This window comes from Vulpes lagopus, chromosome 12 (genome assembly GCF_018345385.1).
Source record: "Vulpes lagopus strain Blue_001 chromosome 12, ASM1834538v1, whole genome shotgun sequence".
NCBI lineage: Eukaryota > Metazoa > Chordata > Mammalia > Carnivora > Canidae > Vulpes > Vulpes lagopus.
In genome coordinates, this window is record NC_054835.1 from 7,610,168 (window position 1) to 7,616,167 (window position 6,000).

The 6,000-nt window shown below is 56.1% G+C and overlaps 1 protein-coding gene across 1 annotated transcript in view; it reads left to right on the forward strand.

The window, feature by feature from the left end:
* NCS1 (neuronal calcium sensor 1) overlaps positions 1-4,828 on the forward strand; it is a 48,559-nt gene extending 43,731 nt beyond the window's left edge. The window contains exon 8 of the mRNA XM_041726390.1: positions 527-4,828. The gene's annotated coding sequence lies outside the window, so the exon portion shown is untranslated. The remainder of the gene's footprint in view (positions 1-526) is intronic.
* The last annotated feature ends 1,172 nt before the right edge of the window (positions 4,829-6,000 follow it).

Consider the following 6,000-nt stretch of genomic DNA (forward strand, 5'->3'; position numbering starts at 1 on the left):
CCATAAGCATGGTTTGTTTGTTTTTAATGGTTGCAAGTCATTTGACCCTATGGCTGTGTCCTGTGTATCCAACCAGCTCCCTATTAATGGGCACTGAGTTCGCTCCCTCCCTTTTTATTTTGCTATTATGGATGTTACTGCAGGAAACACCATATTTATTTCTTAAGGATAAATACTGGGACGCCAGAGTGGCTCACTGGTTGAGCATCAGCTTTCAGCTCAGGGTATGATCCTGGGGTCCTAGGATCAAATCCCGCATTGGGCTCCTGCATGGAGCCTGCTTCTCCCTCTGCCTGTGTCTCTGCCTCTCTCTCTGTGTCTCTCATGAATAAATAAATAAAATCTTTTTCTTAAAAAAAAGGATGAACACTAAACACCAAATGGCTGGATCAGAGGGTGTGCTCGTGACATTTGAGGGCTTCTGACAGTGTGCCACCTGCCCTTTAGCCGAATCTCCCTCTAGCCCCAGGGGCGCGTGTCCCCGGCAGCCAGCTCCATGCCTCTCTCACCTCCTTGTGTCTTCCAGATGCCTGGGAACCACTCACCTCCTCCCGTGCCATGAGGCCACCGCCGCCCCAACACCACCCTCTGTGTCCACCCAGCCTGTCCGCATCCATGGCCAGCCGGGCCGCCCTGGAACCGTGAGGCCCGGCTCTCCTCACCCCTGCCCTGCACCCACCGCCGCCTGAAGCCACCGGCTCCGATCGCCAACAACCTCTGCTTGTCCAGAAACCGACATGAAACGGAAAAGGCTATAGCCCTCTGCAAAACCAAGGACTCGGCTGCTTCGCAGGCAGCCTCTGGGTCCCTCCCGCTCTCCTGCGCGTGTGCTTTTGTTTTTTTATTTCAAACAGACATTGAAAAAAGAAAAAAACAAAAACAAAAACCCAACAGCTACCTTCTGTCCTAGAAGGTACAGACTGACAGATGGGGAGAAGGCCAGCGCAGACCTCAGAGAACACTGCCTCCCGCCTCGGCCGTCCTTCGGCAGCCGGAGAGGCCACGGGGAGTCGCGGCCTCGGCCACGGTGCGCTCGGGGCGTGGCGGGGGCCCGAGTAACGTTATTCCACGTCCCATCCTCGAGCGGCGAAACCACCTGCGTGGCTAGGATGGTTAATGATGATGATGATGATTTTTTTTTTGTGATAACAGTATTGTGCTTTTTGTGGGGAAAGTGAATTTTTTTTATACATATATAATTGATATCTTTTATTTATTGGTTGTTAACTGTTGCTGCTGCCCCGTGTGTCCAGAGCTCCCAGGGATGCGGGGCCTACGTTTACATGTGCACGCCCTCGCCCACCTGCGCTTGGGGGGATGGTGGCCTGCAGCGGCCAAGAAGCCAAAAAACTTTCCTCCTTCTTCTCCTCCTTTTCCCTCTTCTTCTCCTTCTCCTTCTTCTAATTCTTCTTCTTCTCCTTTCTTTTTTTTTTTTTTTCAAGATACCGTGCTCGATGTTTGGAGAGGGGAAGGGTGGGTTTCTTAAATGGCTAATGCACTGTTCCCTCCAGCCTGAATGCCTCCTCTTGAACTCCTTTTCTCTGCTTCCTATCCACACTCCCCATCCTGGGTCCTTCTCTGGCTCCACAGCATCTTTTCTGAGGACAAACAGGGGACATCTTTGGGTTTCTCAACTCTTGCTTTGGTGTCTGCAGCAGCATGGAGACTGGGAGCCAGCAAGAGTGGGGGACGGGCTACATAGAGAAAGGGAAGCAGGGCACTCCTTGCAAGCAAGTGAGCAGAAGGAAGGGCTCCTTCTCCCTCCTTGGTGGGTTTTAAAGATAGTCGCTCAGTTCTCTCCCACTTGCTCTTCTGTCTGCCTGTCTGCTCTTGACCCACAGAGCATCCTCCTCCTCCTCTTCCCTCTCAGCTCAGGTGCTAGGAGGGAGGGTAGGAGAGAAGAGCTGCAGGCAGTCCCACCCAGTAGTGGCTCCTCAGGGCTGTGGCCCACATGTGCTCCTAGGATGTGTCTAACTCTGCCTGCCACCCAAACAGGATGGCCCCAGAACTGCCACCAGGAAAGTCAGATGACCTTGGGCCAGAGGCTTGGGCTGATTGATCTGGAAGATCCTTTTCCGTGCTGACACTGTATGGTTGTAAGCCTGGGTTTCTTGCAGTTTATGATTCTATGGTCCATGCCTAAGTTTGCCAGACCCCAAAAGACACGGGAACGGTCTGAGTCACTATTTGGTCTCTTGGCACGAGTCTGTGGGGACATGGCAGCCACTGGGTGTGATGTGTGGGGTCAGATGACCTACCTGGTTCTCTCTGCAATCCTTCCTGGTCTCCCCTGGACTCTTGAGCTGTGTTTCTGGCCCCAGACAAGTCCTCATTGGAAGGAAGCCTTCTGAGGTGGGAAGCAACCCCCTAGAGTCTGTAGGGCAGGCCTGAGTCTAGAATTCCCACTTCTTTGCAAGGTCAGCAGGCTGCCATCTCCCTGCTTGCCCCAGCCCCAGGAGAGGAGAAGCTGGCCCTTGGTCCTCAATTTGAATTGTCCTTGGTCTTCACTTTGCACTTTGCCAGGAGGCCAGAGCATCTGCTAATTAACCCTCAGCTAACAGACCCTCCACCAGAGTCTGGTTGTGCCAGCACGGGGCTTGCATGTCCATTCCCGCTGGCTGGTGCACTCAGCAGTCCCAGACTCCCTCGTTGCTCAGCAGAGCCTGTGGCTGCACCCCACCTCCACTGTAAGCCCCCAGATTCCGTGTTACAGGGAGCACTTCCATTTTCACAGGTGACCTTGCAGGGTGGGCCCCTCAAGGTTGCTGGGGTCACCTTTCTGCTCAGGCCACTGGCTCGGGAGCCTCAGACTCCCCACCCAATCCTGGCTCTGGCCTAGGACCTTAGTGTGGGAGGTCATGTTGTTGGTTTGGGGTTGGTGGTGGGGGGGGGGGGGTCCTTCCCCATGTCACATGACTTCTCTGGCTTCTGCCTCAGCCTCTGGCCCAGTGGGGAGATGCTGTCCTGCAGCCCATGCTAGAGGCATCATCTCCATAAGGGACCTGTAGCTCAGAATCACCGGGGTTAAGCCTGTGGATGCCCCTAGCTCAGGCATCGATTCCCAGGCATCAATGGAGCATCTGCCTGTGAGGCCTTCCTCCTACCTTCTTGCCCTTTGACCTTTTGGTTTGGAGCCACGGCTGTGGCTTTTGGCCTCAGCAGGCCTTCTGTGGACGCATGGCTCCAGCGCACCTTGGGTCCATGCCCCGGTGCGGCCCAGAGCTGCCGGCAGGGTGCTGGACACTGGCCATTTGTGCCCGAGGTTCCCGGGCAGGGACAGTCTGACCTCTCCTCTCACCAGGCCTCTAGATCTGGAATCTTGAGCAGCTGTGGGTCTCTGTCCCCAGCAGGGATCCCTGCTCCCCTCCCCAGGCTGTCACAGGCTGCTCCCTGGGGATTCCAGACCCACCGGAGGCCAGGCTCTCCGTCCCTCTCCTGACCTTCGCTCCTCGTTCCCTGGCCCCGGAGCAGTGGCCCCTGCCTCCTGCTCAGGGCGTCGCTCCCCACTCTGTGTTGGTGGCACTGAGGACGATGCCAGAGTTCCCCATACTGAACCGGGCAACGTTTCCAGTAACGTCAAGGCAAACGTTTGTGTCCTCCTTTCCCCTGAAACGCTTTTCTGTTTGGCAGCCAACTTCCTAGACGGCAGGCCCACTGGGCTTTCGGGAACCTGCCTTTTCTCCGAGGGGAGGAAGGGGGGCCGCCCCCCACCCCGGGAGAGGCAGCCTCTCCCTGGAGAAAGCCCCTCTGCGCACCCGGCACCCAGAACCCGGTTCCCGGTGCAGCCTCGCCTCCGTCCGGGGAGCCTGGGGGACACGGGCGCGCCCCCTCGTGGCGGGGAGCCGCAAAGGCACGTGGGGGTCCCCACAGGCCAAACAGGCGCTTGGAGGGGGCAGCGGGAGGTGGGGTGCTAGGAGGGGGCTCGGATCTCGCCCGGGCCTGGGCTCCAGCCCGCCTTCTTGGCAGCGTGTCTCCCAGATGCCCCTCTTCTAGGTCTCTCAGCCCCCCTCCTCCCGGGGATAGCAAGTTAATTAGCTTAAGGGCACCATGATGGGAAGCCTTGCCCTCTACCCATTTTTTTAATATCTGCGGAATAAACCCAATGGTTGATTTTTGAATGAATAAAAGGCTTTTGTTGAATAAACAGTTGGTCCCATCTTCTGTCTTGGCATCTAGGCTCAGGCTCTCTCTACTGCCCAGAACCGGGACACACGCAGAATTCATACCCCCACCCCCCGCCTGCCCCACCGCTCCGCAGCCTCTATACTTGTTTTCCCTACGTCCTTGCAGGGACCTGGGGCTCCCAGTCTGACTCAGTGACCGGCTCTCTGAGACTCCGGGCCCGTCAGCCCTGCTCAGTTCCTCTGACCCTGGGATGGGAAGCAGGTGTCTGCTCAGCCCCCCTGGCAGGATCAAACGAGGAGTGGAGACCCAGCGTGTGCATAGGGGTCGGAGCACCTTGCAGACGTGGTAGGCCAGTGGGGCAGTCTGAGTTGTCCTGTACCCCCCACCTGGTGCCTGCAACTTCATACAGGAATTAGGGCAACTCTTAACCAAAAAAAAGGCAATGTCTCCTGGCTATGGTTGTTTTCTTTCTGTTTGCCTTTCCAACTCCCTCTGAGCCTCTTTTTGGGGTGCTGTCCTGTCTGAATGCGCTGGTATGTGTCTCTGGGGAAGAAGCAGGCCCCTGCCCTGGTGGCGCAGGTGGGGGCAGGGTGAGGCCCCAGGGTGGTCAAGGGCCACTTAGCGTGCCCAGGCCTCCTCTCGTGCTCCTGATGTATGTCTGCCATGTCATGCCAATTAAACACGCTTCCTGACTTGTCCTTGGCTCCCTTGTGTGGACCTGTTGCTTTGTCTGTTTCTGTTCTTTTTCATTTCATCTTTAGGTTTCTTCCTCCTCCTGTGACACCCTTTCTCTTGCTTTGGGTGTTGTCTGCCCAGTTTCCCCAAGACAAAGACTGTGCAAACCCTGGGGCATAAAGATTAAACCAGAACATATCAAGCAGTGTTGTGGGAAGTGGAGAGTTCAAGGGGGGGGGGCACCCCACATCTCACTCCCAGCCAGCATGTCCATTCCTGCCTGTGTCGTCTCCTGGGGGGTCTCTAAAGGGTTTCTTGGGAGACTTTAAAGGGTACGAACACAAGACTGGGGCCTCAGCTAGTTCTTCTCAAAGGTGAGTGTATGTCAGTTCGGCCCAGGGTGCCCACCTCGCTTCCAGGCTGCTGTTGAGCTAGCTCTGGGCTGAACCTACGGATTGGTTTTCCTCACAAGTTCACAGGCCATGCTGAGGCTGCTGGTCTGGGGACTGCATTTTGAGAAGCCCCGGTGAGCTGTTTCTACCACAGGCTGTTCAGTTGGGTCCTAAAGAGGAGTCCTGTCTCCATTTGCCTGGGGTTCAGGCTAATCATTCACCTGTGGGAGCTCTCAGAAAGGCACCCCAAGATGTGGCAGGTGTTGGGGCTGTCCTCTGCCATGGTGCCTTCAGCCTGGAGCCTGGGCTTTTGGGGGGGGGCTCCTCCTCCCTCCAGTCAAGTAACCAAGTGTTTTCTCAACACACCTGGGCCCTCCGTGCACTCAGTGTTTGGGGTGAGGAAGAATCAGAAAACGTGATGGTCCTTGCTCTCTGGAGCTTGCTGAGGAAGCATGACTTTGGACAATAAAAGGCGATGTTGCAGTAAGAGTGTAACTATTCATCAGAAATAGACTATTGCTCTTGGCCGAAGTCTCTTGGAAAACGTGTATATCGGTGAGGCCCAACGGCCAACCTTAGAATGAGCCACCAACTGCAAAAACAGGTCACGTTTTGGAGCTGGTTTTGTGACAAATCATCGGGGCAACACCGCCTGCAAGACAAAGCTGGAGGGCCCGACATGACTTCCACTTTGGGGGTAAAGCAGCCACTGAGAAGGGACACCCAAAGATGGCACCCTCCATGGCCATGATGGGCACCCCACGTAGTGCCTTGGCTGGCAGGGTCTGGGGTGAAGGCCAGAACTCCT